The sequence below is a fragment of the Loxodonta africana genome, chromosome 15 (genome assembly GCF_030014295.1).
Source record: "Loxodonta africana isolate mLoxAfr1 chromosome 15, mLoxAfr1.hap2, whole genome shotgun sequence".
Classification (NCBI taxonomy): domain Eukaryota; kingdom Metazoa; phylum Chordata; class Mammalia; order Proboscidea; family Elephantidae; genus Loxodonta; species Loxodonta africana.
The window spans coordinates 76,320,426-76,338,418 of NC_087356.1; the positions used below are offsets into that span (position 1 = coordinate 76,320,426).

The 17,993-nt window shown below is 45.7% G+C and overlaps 1 protein-coding gene and 1 pseudogene across 1 annotated transcript in view; one reads left to right on the plus strand and one right to left on the minus strand.

Moving 5' to 3' along the window:
- GRIK4 (glutamate ionotropic receptor kainate type subunit 4) overlaps positions 1-17,993 on the minus strand; it is a 363,160-nt gene that overhangs the window by 249,997 nt on the left and 95,170 nt on the right. The window lies entirely within an intron of this gene.
- Positions 13,219-14,712, plus strand: LOC104846705 (SANT and BTB domain regulator of class switch recombination-like; annotated as a pseudogene).

Sequence of the window (17,993 nt, forward strand, 5' to 3'; positions counted from 1 at the left end):
GACACTCATGGGCCATTGAGCTGACAAGCGTACACTCGATTCACTCAAGGGTGAAATCCTGTACCTCCTTCAAGAGCAGAAAAATCCGCTCTGTTGAACTGTGTTCTCCAGGCAGGAAGTAAGCTGAGCACAGACGGGGCTGTGTGGCTGCAGGTGTTTGTACAGTGGGAGGCCAGGGTGGGGAGGGAGCTGAGTTATCCAGGCTGTATAAAGCCTACACAGAAGCTGCCTGAGCCTGAGGGCCTGGATGCTCCATCACCCTGACTTCCTGTCCCCCCAGGCTAGCCTCTTAAATAACAGACACCTCCAGGAGTCTTGGTGGCAGAATCCGCACATCCACTGCAGACCAGGGAAAAGTCTAGAAGGTCCACGGGGTAGAGCTACTGAGGCCCATCCTCATGAGGGACTGAGGAGCCTCAGGAGAAGAAATTCACCCTATCTGAAAAGGGAGTTGTGGTAAACCTGGTTTAAGAATTTAAGAGAAACTGGAAGGGAGAGAAATGATTTTGAATCCAGCATGGCCCACAGACCTCACACTGCCCACTGACCCAAGTCCTAGAGAGAATGCAATAAAGACAAGTGAAAACAAGAGAGAGGTTTCTTTAGGATAGTGAGCATATAAAGCAGCCCTGTGTGTGGCACATGGAGGATGGGGAACATATTATTCACCTCAGTACACCACAGAGGATTTGAGGGTCAGGAGTCAGAGATGGGCATGGAGCCACTGGGACCCACAGAGGGTCCAAGAGCAGGATGGAGCATGGAGTCAATGGGGTTGATCTAGCAAAATTTTGTTAAAATTATTGTGGGTGTTATATACAGCAGACACACAACCAATGTTTGATGAATGAAAATATACCTTCAAACTACCATTCCTCAGGCTGGTATGACCTGGAGAACCCAAGGTTGCAACAGCAGTGCCGTCCATTGGTTTTCAGTGGTACATCTGACCAACTCCTTTTCCATCTGGGGGGCAGGTATCATCCTTATGGAGGGCACCATGTTTACACTGCTGGGGTTGAGTCAGGTCTGGAATCCAGTACATAAAACAGAGCTCCAAGAGGCTGAGGGGAGGGCACCTATGCCCTTCGCCCAGTCCCAATAATGACTGTCATCTTGGGCAAGTCTCTTAACCTCCCCAATTTACAGTTTCCTCATCTGTAAATGGCAACAATAATAGTTAGCCTACCAGGTTATCATGAGGATTTAAGGAGACAGAATGTTCTGGGCCTAAGGAGGAACAGCAGAAGGCATCTAAAACAACTCTCCTCAGAGGGTAAGAGGATCAAGCCAACCACACCTTCTGTTAGCACAGAAATGAAAGCCATTAAGGGATGCCAGGGGCTTTCAAAGGCAGTTTATTTTCCTAAATAGTTTTCACTGCTCATTTGCTTAGTAAGCCCCTTTTTTCAAGAGAAGAGTTAGCTGTTCCTTCCCCAGGGCTCCCAGATCACCCTTCTCATCCATTAGTGCTCAGCCCATTGGCTGGAATGACATGTTTGTATTACCCTCACTCCAGCCTGTGGGGTGCAAAGGCAGGGCTCTGTCCTATTCATCTCTCTATCCCCAGGGCCTGGAATAGTCCCTGGCCAAAGAAAGTCTCAATAACTATTTATTGAATTAATGGACTATATGCTTCGGACCTCTGCCCTGACCAATTCCAAATTATTGAAGTCTAAATTAATGAAGTCTCAGTGTAATTAACACTGACATTTTATTTTTTTGCAGTTCAGATTCAGATGTCTTGCTTCAAAGTACATCACCAACAGAGTGAAAAGGCAACACACAAAATGGGAGAAAATATTTGTAAATCATACACATGATAAAGGGCTTATATCTAGAATATACAAAGAACTCTTGCAACTCTATAGTAAAAAGACAAGTAGCCCAATTAAAAATGGGCAAAAGTTCTGCACAGACATTTCTCCAAAAAAGATCTACAAATGACCAATAAGCACATGAGATCATGATCAGCATCATTAGTCATTCCCACCCAAGACCCACTGCCATCCAGTCAATCCAAATCATAGCGACCCCATAGGGTTTCCAAGGCTGTGAATCTCTACCGAAGCAGACTGCCACATCTTCCTCCCACAGAGCATCTGGTGGTTTTGAACTGTCAACCTTTCAGTAAGCAGTGAATAACTTTAACCACTGCACCACCAGGGCTCCTTCACTAGTCATCGGGGAAATGCAAATCAAAACCACAATGAGATAGGATGTAGAGAAACTGGAATCCTCATACATTGCTGGTGGGAATATAAAACAGTACAGCTGCTTTGGAAAACAAATTGGCAGTTACCCAAAATGCTAAACATAGGGTTATCATATGACCCAAAATTCCACTCTGAGATAATAGCCAAGAGAAATGAAAGCACAGGTCCACATAAAGATGTGTACACAAATGTTCAAAGCAGTATTATTCACAATAGCCCAAAAGTGCAAACAACCCAAATGCCCATCAACTGATGAATGGATAAGTAAACTGTGGTACAGCATACAATGGAATATTATTCAAAATAAAAAGGAATGAAGTTCTGATACATGCTCCAACATGGATGAACCTGGAAAACATTACATTAAGTGAAAGAAGTGAGTCACAAAGAACCACACACTGCATGATTTCATTTATATGAAATGTCCAGAATAGACAAATCCACAAAGATAGAGGATAGAAAGTAGATTAGTGGTTGCCAGGGACTGGAGAAATAGGGGGACAGAGGGGGATAGATTAAGGGTAGAGAGTTTCTTTTTGGGGTGATGAAAATAGTTATTGAGTAGCACCACCTGGGCTCCTTGAACACAGAGTCCAAAACCAAATCCACTGTCATTGAGTCAATTCTTACCCATAGGGACCCTGTAGGACCGAGTAGAACTGCTCCACAGGGTTTCCAAGGCTGTAAATCTTCACAGAAGCAGTGATCTTGGTGGTGGCTGCAAAACTGAATATCCTAAAAGCCACTGAATTGTACACTTTAAATGAGTGAATTGTATGGTATCTGAATAAAGCTGCTTAAAACAAAACAGATTCAGACGTCTTCAGTTTTCTGACACCCAACTCTCAAGTCTCTAATTTTAGAAAACAAGGGCCTGAGTTGCATCTGACCTATCATATCCCCACGGCATCTAACACAGTACTGAATGTGGAGTAATCCTTTGCCATCGAGTCAACTCTGATTCACAGAGACCCTATTAGGGCAGGGACAAACTACCCCATAGGGTTTCCAAGGCTATAATCTTTACAGAGGCAGATTGCCCCATCTTTCTACTGCAGATCAGCTGGTGGGTTCGAACCATCGACCTTTCAGTTAGCAGCGAAGCACTTAACCACTGTACCAGCAGGGCTCCTTGAATTAGAGTCCAAGACCAAACCTGTTGCCATCAAGTCCATTCCAACTCATCCTGACCCTACAGGAGAGAATACACCTGCTCTATAGGACTTCCAAGGCTGTAAATCTTTATGGAAGCAGACTGCCACATTTTTCTCCAGCGGAGCAACTGGTAGGTTGGAACTGCTAACCTTTCAGTTAGCAGCCAATTGCTTAACCACTGCACCACAGGGCTCCCTGAATGTAGAGTATTACTCAATAAATATTCGTTGAATTGAAAATGATGACTAGTGAAATATGAAAATATAGTATGAAGTTTCTCACTCAAATTCAATTATTGGCAACATAATAATCTCCTAACAGCTATATGGGACTTGCTTACCTACCTTAATTTCTCTAACCACAACCCAAACCCATAAAGGAAACAAAAATCCTCACAACTGGACCAATAAGCAACATCATGATAAATGGAGAAAAGACTGAAGTTGTCAGGGATTTCATTTTACTTGGATCCACAATCAAAGCCCATGAAAGCAGCAATCAAGAAATCAAATGACACATCACATTAGGCAAATCTGCTGCAAAAGACCTCTTTAAAGTGTTAAAAAGCAAAGATATCGCTTTGAGGACTAAAACGCACCTGACCCAAGCCATGGTGTTTTCAATCACCTCATGTACATGTGAAAATTGGGCAATGAATAAGGAAGACCAAAGAAGAACTGATGCTTTTGAACTGTGGTGCTGGGAAAGAATATTAAATATACGGTGGACTGCCAGAAGAATGAACAACTCTGTCTTGGAAGAAGTGCACCAAGAATGTCCATTAGAAGCGAGGAAGATGAGGCTTCGTCTCACATACTTTGGACATGTTGTCAGGAGGGACCAGTTCCTGTAGAAGGACATCATGCTTGGTAAAGTAGTGGGTCAGCAAAAATGAGGAAGACCCTCAATGAAATGGATTGACAAAGTGGCTGCAACAATGGGCTCAAGCATAACAACTGTGAGGATGGCGCAGGACCAAGCAGTGTTTCGTTCTGTTGTACACAGGGTCACTATGAGTTGGAACCAACTCAATGGCACCTAACAACAACAACAATAACCAGTTAGGGTAGATATTATTCCTACTTTACAGAAGAGGAAATTGTGGTACAATGAGGTTAAATGGCTTGTCTGAGGTTGCAGGTTATTGAATGACAAAGGTGGGGTTACATTTCCGTATTTCCTGACCTGTCTGCTTTACCCTAAGGCAAAGCCACCCTAATACTCCCCCACCCTCGCCCCAGCCCCGAGTGTGTGTCTCTCTCTCTCATATACACTCACACACCACACCATCATTATTGTCTGATTGTTCAACTTCTAGCCCAGGGCTGGCATCTGCCTCTTCTCCCCAACTTCAGGCTAGCAGCCCTTCAGGACCTGAAGCCCTTGCATCAGATTTGTCAGATTCACCTAAACAGGCTGAATGCAGAGCAGGGCACAGCCGATATATTTCTGTTCTGCTTGGAGAGAAACTGGGCAAAACTCCAGAACTTTCTCATTTTCTCCAAACCACCCATCCTGTGCTCAGCTTCTCCCCTGCCAAGGATGTGATGAGATGAGCAGGGACATCTTGCTCACAAGCCCACTCCCTCCCCCATCACCCTGGTCTCTCAGGATGACTTCCCTGGAGGCTGAAAGATGGAAAGAGGGAGGAAGGGAGGTGGTGAGGTGGGGAAGAAGGGCAGTTCCTAGGAGGTGGCACCTCAAGGGCATCTTCCAGCCAAGGCCCGCAAGTTCTCCTGCCTCCAACCCAGGATTGAAGTGGGACCTCCTTTGACCCACTGGTGTAGGGAAGGGGTGGATAGGCTTAGAAGACTGCTGTGTGTCACTGCTCAGTGCCATGCTTTGTGCTTTGACTGTGCAGTGAACCAGGTGGTTGTCTGATAGCAGGTGGTCCTTCCCCTCCTTCCAGAGTCGGAGACCAGAACAAGGATGCAGGACCATTAAGAAAACTCTGGACTAGGGCTCAGGAGACTGGGTCCTAGTCCTAGTTCCTCTGAAGGGTGGTATGGCCCCTGCTCCCTGGCTACCACAGAGATGGTAGAAGGCAGAAAGTTAAACTGGATGAATGCTGAAGGTCATTCAGATACCAATATTGTTAAACTATCCATGAGTATGAGAAAACCCACTGCTGGGCTCAGAAAAGGGGCAGGTCTCCCCACTGCCCAACCAAGCTGGGGTTAGCGTAGGTTTTGCAATGACTCTTAGATTGTGGACCGTCTCCCACTCCCCCACTGGCAATGTGACCTGGACATGCCCCCTCCCCTCTGCACCTGAGTCTGGAGTCCTCAGTGGCTGCTTTGGTCTACTGCATTTAGGGAGGCAGGACGAGTCCAGCCCCATGGAGGGGGTTAATGTGGGAGGGGGCTGTGCTGAGGAGGATTCCTCTGGCAAGGTGACACCCCCTGCTACCCAGTTACCATGAAACTCCACCAATACAGTTGTTGCTTCGCTTGCAAGGACCTCTTACTTCAAGGCAGCAAGGCTTTGAGCCTGAAAAGCTGCGTTTTAAATCAACCTCTCCCACTTCCTGGCTGAGTGACCTTGAGCTGATCCTTGGTCCATCTGAAAGCCTCATTTGTAACAGGAAGTTGAGCATCTCTCCTGCATGGATTGTGGAGAGGATGCAAAGACAGCACGGGGTGAAGGCCATGGCTGTGTGGAGCATGCAGCCACACTGGAGACCATGCTGTCCCCCTGGAGGTAGCGCTCTGTATCTTATCAGCTCCCGAGGCACACCTTGCAGCAGGGATCCTCAAAGTGTAGCTTCCCAAGTGCCCTTCTCCCCCACCGCGTGCTAAGGATACAGATTCCCGCTCCAGAAAGACCACATCAATCTCTGAGATGGACCATGGAATCTTCATTTTAAAGTGCTTCCTGAGGGATTACCCTGCTCACTCAATATTGAGAACTGCTGTTCAGGAAGCGCAGAAGCCAGCCCTGAAGCACAGCGCGGGCAAGAGGGAGAAGCGCCCCTCCAAAGAAGACAAATGGGAAGGCTCTGCTGACTTCAAGACTGCGCCAAAGGTCTGGAGAACATGCAGAGCCATGTCCTGGTGGGAACACACGGCAACTTTCACAGCGACTGGAGACTGTCCTACTGTGTACATGACCTGCCTGCTTCCCCCGAGCCTCCACCCTGGAAACCTGTCCCCCACAACCCCACCTCACCCCGCAAAGTGCCTCACAGCCAGGGATCCTGGGGATGTGAAGGGGACCCCAACAAAGCAGTAACTTCCCCCTCAGAGTACAGGCTTATGGGAGTATACTTGGCAACCTCACGGGCCCATTCATTTTATTTATTTCATAAAGCTACAGATAGGACTTCCTATGCAAATGACTCCCAGATGAGACGCAAATTGGGGTTTGGAGCCAAGAATCTTGGTCGCTTTTTCTTCTTCTTCTTCTTTTTTAATTGTAATGGCACTGCAGCACCTCCTGCCTGGTTCTCTGCCCTCCACTCAGCTGCCTCCTTGCCATGTCTCTCCGCTGGGAGCGCCTGGCAGGGCTTGGCTTGCTCCGGCTGCCAGGCATGGGTTGTGAGCTGGCTACAGAGCTGGTTAATTGCACTGACAGTAGGGGGCCAGGTGGTAAGCCAGCCCGTGGGCTCTGCTAAGGCGAAAAGGGAACACTTCCTCTCCACTGTGCTTCTCAAGCTGGAGTCTTCTTCAGGACCTGCCCCTGCAGCACTACAGGTCAAATCCAGCACAGGTGCACTGCATGGAACCCTCCCTGCTCAGCTGTCGCATTGCAAAAGCCTTTACTGAACACTTGTATGGTTCGAGTATTTTTCTGGAACCCTACAGACCTGAGATCAAGCCCTGCCTCAACCATTAACCAGCTACGTGACTTTAGGCAAGCTGCTTAATTTCTCTGAGCTTTGATTCCCTCATCTGACTGGGGTGATGATGACACGCAATAACATATTTGAAGTACTCAGCCTAGTGTCTGTTATTAATAGGTTATTGATAACAACAGGTTATTATTACAATATTTTAACAAAATGGAAGACAGAGTACCTCACTTTGAGGAGCTTGCATTCTGGATGAGGGAGTATAAGAATGACAGAAGGAGAAGTTTCCAATTTGAAGATCCTTTTTAACAATTAGGGAAGGGGGAGGGTGTAGGCTCATATCTCAACAATTCTTTCCAACTGAATGACTATGCATGAACCAGAGCCCTGGTGCTGCAGTGGTTAAGAGCTTGGCTGCTAACCAAAAGGTTGGCAGTTCGAATCCACCGATGCCCCTTGGAAACCCTATGAGGCAGTTCTACTCTGCCTTATAGGGTCACTGTGAGTGGGAATCGACTTGACAGCAATAGGTCTGGTTTTCTGGTTTGGTGCATGAACCCGTCTTTGGTATCTATAAGAAACAAACAAACAAAAAAAACCATTTTTGTGCTCAAATAGCTTATCGCTCTTTTTTTCACAGAGTGGGATTAGCTTGGGAGTTAAGAGCCTTGGGTCCTGGTCTCAACCCTGCCAAAAAGTAGCTGTGTGAAACCCAGCAATCACTGCCCCTCTCGGCCTCGGTTTCCCCACCTGTAAAATGAGGAGGCTGCACCAGAACCTCTGAGGCTCTTTCCAGGGCTAACATCATGGGATTCTTTCCAGAGGCTTCTGGCCTCCCCTCCTTCTGCAGCACCACCAAGAAAGCACATGAACAAGTGGCTCTCACACACAGAGTACAGCAATCAAAACTTGGGACCCACTACCAGATTGATTTTTCTTCCTAATCTGTCAGGGAAAAATTAAAATAATAAAATAGAACAAAGTTGTAAAGGGATTCTGCAACTTTCCCTTACCCGGCCTGAGCCCATCAGCCCTCCTGTGGGCGCCAAGGCCAAGGCACTGCAGGGCTGCACTGCCACAGGACCTATTCTTTGCAGTTGGCCTCCATGAAAACACTCTACTATACAGTACGGTGGGGTTACTTACCACCTTCCTACCCCTGCCTCTGTCACTCTGCTCTGAGGCTGTGCTGGGTATGCTTTGGCCAAGCCCTCGGTTCTCAGCCTTTGTCCTCTCAGCGTGGCTCCTTCTGGGGAGTTCCTCTGCTCTGTCCCGTGCCCGCTCACTCGTCCTGCCTGGAAAGCACTGCTAGTTGCTCTGATCCCAGCAGCCACATGGTTTCCACAGAAGTGGGTGATGCTGGGACAATGGCAAGGATTGTGTGCTTCTCTGTTGTTCCTGGTTCCCATGTGTGAGCTAGGCAGATAGAGGCGTCTGGCCCCGCTGCCTACTCCCTCCCCTGACTCACGCCCAGAGTACTTCAGCCACAGGAGAGAAAAGCAAGCATCTTTCTAGCCTGGACACCACAGCCAGTGAGGTCCAGAGGTCAGCTACTTTGATGTTCTGGGGTAAGTGGTGATGATGAGGATGAGGGTGGGGGGGTATTTGGCATAACTCCCCTGGGACAAAAAAGTACTATGGGACCAAGAACAGATCCGACTCTGCTTAGGAAATTCCAAACCTGCAAGAGTTCTCACATGCCTGCTTAAATATACCCCAGTCAGCCTATGGCCAATTTCTAACTCTCAGGGATCAAATCTGGGGGCAATAAAGGAGGAGGAGACAGGTGGCTTCAATAACTTGAAAAAAGCCACAGAGCCAAGGAAAGGGAATCAGAAATAGAAACCCACTAACTTTTTCTTCCAGGTGATGAGTGGTCAGTATATGTATAAGTCGGTTTGATAAAAAGGTTCACAAGCACTTTTGGTCTCAATTCCGCATCCCACTCCCAATGCATGCACAATGACACAGACTACTCAGAAATTTGGTTCAAGTGCATCAACACTTTCCTGAGAAAGAAGAGGAGCCTTCTTTGTAAGAATTACTGGGGAAAGACGCAGATTTCTATAACATCTTAGGCAGATGGAAGGTTGCAACTTGCCCAGCTTCTCCTTCAGCTCCTGAAGGACCCTGGACAAGTCCGTCCTTATCTTTTTCATGCAAAGAAGCAGAGAAAATCTACGAGATGCTGAAATTCTCAAATGCAAGACATTACTATCATCATCATCTTCATCACCATCACCATCATCAATGAATGTTAATGGAGGGTAAATACTGGGTAGCAGGCACTGTGCCATCCACTATGAGAAGCGTCAAAGAATAACCCATGGTCTCTATCCCTCAGCAGCTCCCAGAATTGTAGGGGGAAACAGGGATTAATACAAAATAGAAAATAATTGACAAAGTGACCAGGGGAGAGAAGCAAGGAGTCCTCAAGGAGTCCCAAGGATTCTTGTCGTAGATCTGCTGCTAGGCAACCTTGGAAAGGTGACTCTCAGGGGTCCACTGCCTCTTCTGTGAGATGAAAGTTTGGACCTAGAAGATTCCTAAGGGTAACCCAGGAGGGTTTTGCAGAGGAACCAGGTTTTGAGTCCCACTGTGACTGATCAGTAGGAGCGATGTGTAGGGGAAGGCATTTATCATCATGTGAAAAGCCGTGTGCAAAAGCCATCAGGCAATTTTCATTCATTCATTCATCCATCCATCTCTTCTACAACTACTCATTACTTTCCAATGTGCCAGGTGCTTTCTAGACACTGGGGACACAGCCATGAGGTCGAGAGTATGTGAGGGAGGATGGGGGAAGTGGCCACTGTGGATTCCAAGACCAGAGGAGCACCAAGCCTCTGCCTGCCCCACAGCACCCATGTCACGCTCAACTCTTCTCTGCAGACACCAGGGCCTGCTTGTATCAAGGAGAGGTTGAAAGGTGATATATAAAATTGAGAAGACAATGAGATGCAAGAAGAAGACAGAATCAATTATTCTGAGAAAATTAAAAGTGCCCAGCAGGGGGGCAGAAGTAGCTGGGAGGAGCGGGGCTGGGGGGGGGGGCTCTGGAAGATTTCCAGTGGACAAAATATCCCAGTGCTTGAGGAGGGAGACAGGGAAAGAGGGGGGAATAACTCATCAGCCAGCTTCTCAGAGACCACCTCAGGAGATAAACACAAACACCCCAGCCAGGGCCTTGGTGATGAATGGAGGGCCTGAGGACTGGTTCTCAGAGCAGAATCACATTCCCCGATGGTGCTTCTTAGAGAGGATATTGAATAAGTTACATTAATCCACAGAGGCGCCTGGCTTGGGGTGGCAGTGATAAGCTTAATTAAACCATTTAGTTACTGGATCATGGGCTTGGGTTACAAACAGCTAGATTCACTCATCCGTCATGCTAAGGATTCAAATCCGCGTGGCCTTCGCCCTGGGTCTTGTTTGGAAAGCACACTTAGTTGGAGAGGGCGAGACCTGAAAACTCGTGTGTGTTTGTGTGCACACATGCATGTGTGTGCAAATTCACGCATGCAGTTTTTCTGCTGGGCCCTGTGCCCGCTTCTAGAAACCACGGTAAAATTCTAATTAAATTATCTGACAATAGTATTCATAATACTAATGCAATACTAAAAATATGAGCAGTAATACTGTGTTGTGCTCAAAATAAATCACTAAACAAAAATATCACAAATGAGAATGGCGCACAGAACCAGGAATCCTGGCAGCCTGCATGCCTCTTCCCACGCCCTCACCCCCAGATTGTTCTGAATTCATCTAATGTAATTTCTCAAGTCTTAGCTATTTTTCTAAGCTCTTCATCAGCCTCAAACCACCTTAACACTCCTGACTTTATAGCTAAGATAATCTGTTTATGGGTTTTGGGACTTTTTCCATCAATTCCTGGCTTCCTTCCAGACATCTTCGCCCACTCCTAATGTTGACTCAGTTTGTCACAAACCTTTGGAAGGGAGGATACTGCAGCAAGTCCAGACAGGCTGGGAACGCTTAGGTCTCCCGTAGAATTCAGGTTGCCTGGTGCCTGTTGGGACATGTAGTTAATCAGCTTTCAACTAATGGGAACTAATAATCAGCAGATTAATAGGATGTGCTGAGGAAGAGCCTTCTGCTTGCCCACTAATGGCTTGTTTATTTAACCAATGATCAGGGTACTCATTAGGGGTTGTTAGCACATCAAGGCAGTGTCTGCTGATACTAGGAATGGCCTGCGTTTGTGGACCTTAATTGGTCGTTGGAGTTGGGCAATAACATACACAGCTATCATTCAGAGAATACTGTACCTTGCCAAGCTACCATTTAGTGAACAATTACTATGTTCTAGGCATCCTGTCTCATTTAGTCCTCACAGCAAACAAGTGAGGAAGGTATCCTGCCTGTTGCAGAAATGAGAGAACCCTGGCTTAGAGAGGTTATGGGATTTACAAGGTTATGAAGCTTACCAGTGTTGGAGCCAGGATTCAACATCACAGTCTTAACCACTCCATTGTACTGTCCCTATCCTCCAACCTCTGCCTCCATATGTAGTGACTCTATTGATCCAAGAGTTCTCTATGTTTGAAATTCTATTAAATGATGTGCTAAGAGAAGGTGCCAAAACCTGTGCTCTGCACATTTCTCTTCCAAGGGACCCAGGCATCCCTGTAGATGACTGAGAGACCTTGTAGTCCCATGCTTGCAACTCATGAATATTTCCTGATTTCTCTGCAGTGTGGCTGAATAAAAATGGAAACTTTATTCCACCTTTTGGGGAGCGTAAGCTCCTCCTCAGCTGCTATCTAGGACAGCTCCTTGGCTCCTGAGGCATTATCTATGTCAGCACTCCGTGTTCTGTGTCCTTGGGCTTTGAGAACACACAGCCCGCCCCTCCTGGCCAGGACAGACGAGGGAAGTGGAGGAAGGAGCAGTTTCCTCTTCTCATCCTGCTCCCATGACCTACCTACCAGTCCTACCTAATCACCTACTTGTCCCACACGCTATCTAAAATTCAGCAGAGCACCTGTGCTTAGGTGTATCAAACTAGATGGATATTCTCTGGCTAAAGATACTACTGATCTCCACAGGGTTGGGCCTCTCACGCAACTGTGCTCCTCAAGTTGTCAGAAAGGGAAGCTGTGGATTAGGGAGGTTTAATCACTTCCCTAAGGTCAAAGAGCGAAATAATCCAGGGAAAAGACATATCTGTAAACTAGGTTCCAGGACTCTGAGACCAGTGGAATGGGACGGGGAGGCGAAAGGCAGATGGGGGGTAAAAATACTTCTTGGTCAGCTTTAAATAAACCTCAAATTTATTGTTAATAAAGACACTGACATTTATGTAGAATATCATACTTTACAAAGTAATATTACAAGAATTCTCTCATGTAATCCTCACATTAACTCCCTGAGGTAAGTATGATGACCCTCATCTCACCCAGGATGAAGTTTAAAAGCATTCTCAAGGATCCCTGGCCACTGTCTGTGGGGGCAGCGCGTGACAACACCATGGCCTAGGTTGCAGGCTGGGTCGAGGAAGGTTCTGGCCAGCGAGGCCCTGAGAAGTTAAATTCTACCATCCATGAGATGCTAAGCAGAGTGTAAATCAGGCACATTTAAAGATTTTTTTTTTAAGTAAGTTCTAAAAGATAAGTCATGGATATTCAGAGAAACGTCATTTCCTGAACAATACCAACCAAATGGTGTTGGACATGATCCTTTATCCGTTACCTGGAATCCCTTAGACCATCAATTAGGAGAAAACTGTGGCAAGGCTTGTGCCTGGATTAACACTCAAAGGGTGTGCAGAAAGGTCTGATGAACTGAATAGCCGTGGAAGCTCACCTGCTAACAACCAGTATAGCCCTCTAATGGCTACTGGAGAGAGTCCTGATGAAACTTTAGCCACATATATCGAATCCTCACTTCTTGACACACAGGGAGAATTTCAGGAGGCTCTGGGATGGTCGAGATGCAGTTTCCAAAACAGGAAGACACAGTACAGCTTCTGCAAGGAACTGGTCTTCAGAAAGTCAAAACTGTACTACTCATAATGGTGGAGAAAAGACAGGAAAATCCCAAGGGTCAAATATGGTTATCCATGTATCTGATGAAGCAAAAAACTTGAAAGAAGATTTTAGTAGCCCATGAGATCTTTTGATATCAGAAATGAAGGATTTTGCTGAATATTTATTTATGGATGCCCAGTGCTGGCAAAAGGTGGACATTTCAGTTCACTGTGACGTTCACATCTTCAACTGATTGATGAAATATATTAAAAGGAACACTAAGGAGAATAAAGATTGTGAGATGCCCACTTTAGAGGCAGGTAATGTCATTTCTATTCTTATTTCTTCAGAGTTTTTGAAAAATGGATTCATTGGTTGAACTATGTATTCAGTATTGCCACAAAAATATGAATGCCATAGTAGCGACCCCATGCAACGTCGACTGTATTAATTCACATCTTGTAACACGTGGCATAGTGCTCAAGAGCTATAGCTGCCAAAGGGTCGGCAGTTCACATCCACCAGGCGCTCCTTGGAAACTCTATGGGGCAGCTCTACTCTATCCTATAGGGTCGCTATGAGTCGGAATCGACTCAACAGCACTGTGTTTGTGTTTTTTATTTTTAACACATATAGCTGATCTGCTTATGCACAATGAAGCTGGTAATTTAAAGAACAAGAAAGATAAATTTAAGAGTAAACTCTTTTGTCAGAAGATTGACAGGCTGTTTGATTTAGGGTATTTGAATCGGATTCTCAGAGTAATTCAGCCACATCACATAGATGCTATTTGTGTAAGAAACTTTTAACAAAGGCAAGAGAAATAAGAATTTCTTGCATTCCTGGAAAAAACAATGTGGATTAGCATGGAAACATTATCTGTAGTCACCTAAGAGTCGAGACTTGGGATGTTCATGAGTATTTGAATAGTTTCTTCGAAGAATTAAAATCTTGGAGAGGCATATATTGGCCCTTGTGGGGAACAGTCAACTGACTGACTTGATCAAGATGTTGTCAAGCTTTTCTCTGTGTTGAATTTTTATTGTCAGGATCACTCAGAAAGTAGTTTATCCCACTGCAGCAAGTTTGCTGAGCACTCTTGGTGCTGGAATTTATCTGTGTGGTAACCAAAAGGTTCTTCAGTTTGATCCCACTCAGTTTCCAAAGGGTTGTAAAGTGAGGGGCCACAGGGTTGCTCTTTGTGATCGATGTGAAGGTCGGGGTTTGCTGTCCTGTCCGACTACCAGAATACGGGACTACCCACTTAGTCACAAAGATGCCATTGTTGTGCCTTTTTCTAAAGATACAGTTAGTGACTAGTGACTCTGGGGTTGGCCCCTGTGAGGAAAAGGGTCTAGACTGATGTTTTACTAGAGCCAAACACACCATGGGGCCTCAGAACTGAACCAGGGAGCTCAATGCTTTTTTGTCATGGAAAACCTGGACTCTGCAACTGAAACAGCAGTCATTATTTTCAGAAGAATATACCACTGGGTCTGAGGTCACTGAAGATGAAGCTGGAGACGAAGAAGTATCCAGGAAACAAAGTATTGATTTCTAAAGTAAAATCAAGTCTCACTGTTCATGAAGGGGCTGCACTGTAAAGGCTTTAGTACAGAGGATGGGGAGGTGGCTTTCTAAATCTACATGGTAGGTTAAAATATATATTTTTTTAAAAAGAAGAAAATAAAGGAGGCTCCATCCAAGTTTCTTACTCCTGGCACCAATAGTGCAGTGTACTCGGGAACAAGCCTCCAAATTTTCACTCCAGGTGTAACCTAACGTATTTCTCAAAATGTGGCTCTGACATTAGAGTACATGAGATGATTCGGAATGGCACTCATATGAGGCATTAAAAATGAGTTAACAATAAAAGATACGACTGTTATACCAAAAAAAAAAAAGCAAGCTTGAGCCCTGAGCTCATTACCGGCAGAGCTGGAATTCTAATGCTGGTCTGTGACAGCAAGGCCCAAGTGCCTCGCTCACAGTCAGTGCTGAGTGGTAGCTGCTATTATCAACAGCTGAGGTAGCAAGGGAGTTATCACTACCCTCTTGAATATCTCCCAAGTCACACTGCTGACACCATCAGTGAGGATGAGACATAGATGAGCACGTGCCAGGCATCATTCTAAGCATTTGCAGGCATGACCTCATTTACTATTCACAGCACCCTCCATTTACAACTGAGGGATTTACGCATACAGAAGTTTGGAAACTGGCCCCAGGTTGCACAGCTAAGAGGAGGCAGAGCAGGCAGTGCACTCCTAACCATGGTGCCCTCCTGCCTCTCCCCAAAGAAAAAACATGCAGGTCTCCCTTCCTCTGCAGGCTGCCTGCTGTTCATGTCAGTGTCACAAAGGGGACCATCACCTGCAGGTCAAACATGAAATGCCTTCTGTTCTCATGGATGTCAGTATACACGCACGTGGATGCAGGCATATACATACACACACACTCATCAACAGTAGTTGTCTCACAATTCATTCATTCATTTGTTCGTTCATTCATTCATTTACACAAACTCAAATCTATTGAGTCCTACTGAGCACTGTGGTGGATGCTGGGGCTTCAGAGATGAGTAAGATGCAGTCCTTGCCCTGAAGAAGTTCTCAGGCTAAGAGGAGAGACAGACCTGTAGACATGCTATGGCCCAGGGAGGCTGCAGCACAGAGGTTGTGCAAGCTACCACGGGGGGCCCAGAGGAGCCAGTATGATATGGGTATCTGGAAATCGGAATTTCATCTCAGAAACTGAGATGTTTAGTATAATAAAAGCTAGCTTGGAGTTCGCATAAGGAAATTCTAGGTTCAAATCCTTTGGAAGCAGCAGTCAAGAAATCAAAAAACGTATTGCATTGGGCAAATCTGCTGCAAAAAGCTTCATCAAAGTGTTGAAAAGCAAAGATGTCATTTTGAAGACTAAGGTGCTCATGACTTAAATCGTGGTATTTTCAATCACCTCGTATGCATGCAAAAGCTGGACAATGAATAAGGAAGGCTGAAGAATTGATGCCTTTGAATTATGGTGTTGGCAAAGAATACTGAATATGCCATGGACTGCCAGACGAACGAACAAGTCGGTCTTGGAAGAAATAGCCAGAGTGCTCCTTGAGCGAGGATGGTGAGGCTTTGTCTCATGTATTCTGGACATGTTATTAGGAGTGACCAGTCCTTGGAGAAGGGTATCATGCTTGGTAAGGAAGAGGGTCAGCAAAAAAGAGCAAGATCTTTGATGAGATGGATCGACCCAGCAGCTGCAGCAATGGGCTCGAACATAGCAACAATTGCGAGGACAGCGCAGTGTTTCATTCTGTTGTACCAGGGTTGCTATGAGTTAGAACCAACTTGACAGCACCTAACGACAACAGGTTCAAATCCTAGTTCTGTCGATTACTGGCTGGAGCTGCTGCAATGATAAAGTGTCAAAGGACCCAGCACAAAGTTTACTGCACACTGGATCTCATAAATGTCTGTGAATTGTTATTTTTTTTAATCCACTAGCTCTGTGACCCTGAATAAGTCAGTCGACCTTGTTCAGCCTCAATTGTCCCATTTATAAAATAGGAAGAAGAGTATCTGCTTTGAGTATCATTAAAGATTATAGTGTGGAAAAACCAATTTACTGTGGATGAGGGCTTTAAAATAGGAACTTTGCTTATTTTAATTAGCTGTACAGGGACAGGCCAGCTTAAGGGTTGTGCAGAGGGAAGCCAGGATGTAACAGGCTCTGAATGACAGAATTGGTCCTTTAAGGTGCTTGGTTGCAAGACTCTAGCAAGAGATAGTGACAGTGTCAAGTACAATTCTCCCAGCACCCTAGTTTCTCCTGTGAAATGACTGTAATGTACTTTGCAGTGACAGAGTCTTTTATAAATACTTCCCAATAACAGCAACCTACAAGATTTCCAGAGGGAGTGGGGTTGGTGGGAGCGTTAATGAGGCTGTTGGGTGTCTGTTAAAGCCTGGATCCATCAGACTGCAGAGAACAGCCTCTGGGACTGGGGAATGTTCACGAAGCTGTGTGAGGCTCAGGTGCTGCCTCTCCCCTGGGCCTGGGCACTGGGCACAGCAAGACCCGTAACACCCTAGTCCCCCGGCTCATATGAATCAGTGGGGCTTTCTGTTGTTCATACATTTTACTTTGGGGTTTTAATTAGTACTAAGCAGGCAGGAAAAATGAGCTGACAGGCTTGTTCTCTGGCTGGTGGAAGGGGCATGGAGGTGGCAAACAACAGGCAAAAAATAATGTCGGCCACCACTTACTAGGTGCCAAGCTCTGGGCAAAGCAGGTGGCAGCATCGTCCCAGCAGTGGATTAACCAAACAGAGAATGAAGTGTTCTTTTTCCTGGGAAGAGGAGGTGATGAGGAAGCAGGAGGAAAGACGGGGTGGAAGGAGAGGGGCAATGGCAGGGTGGAAGGGATGGCGTTTGTGTAAAAGACTCCTGAGATTTATGTGGAAGTTAGTGCTGGAAAGAGCAACAGTTCTAAGTGGAATATTAATGGAATCCATTTTCTTGCCATCTCCTGCAGGAACATTTTGGAAGTGCAGGGAAAAAAATTGCTTTGCAGTAATAACCGTTATTTATATAAGAGAACAGCATTGGATATATCAAAATGTGAGGTTTCAAGGTAATAACTGGACCCTGAGAATCATCATTACCCATTTAAAAGGCAATTTCTGGGCTAGGAAATTGATAGAAAAAAATGGCCCAATCCTACCACAGTGGTAAATAAATTTGTGCTTCATTTTTATTATTTGATTACATTTTGAATCTGATGAGACTGGGTGACTGAAAAGGATGGCATAAGGATATAAAAGGGAACGACCTTTTCTGGAGC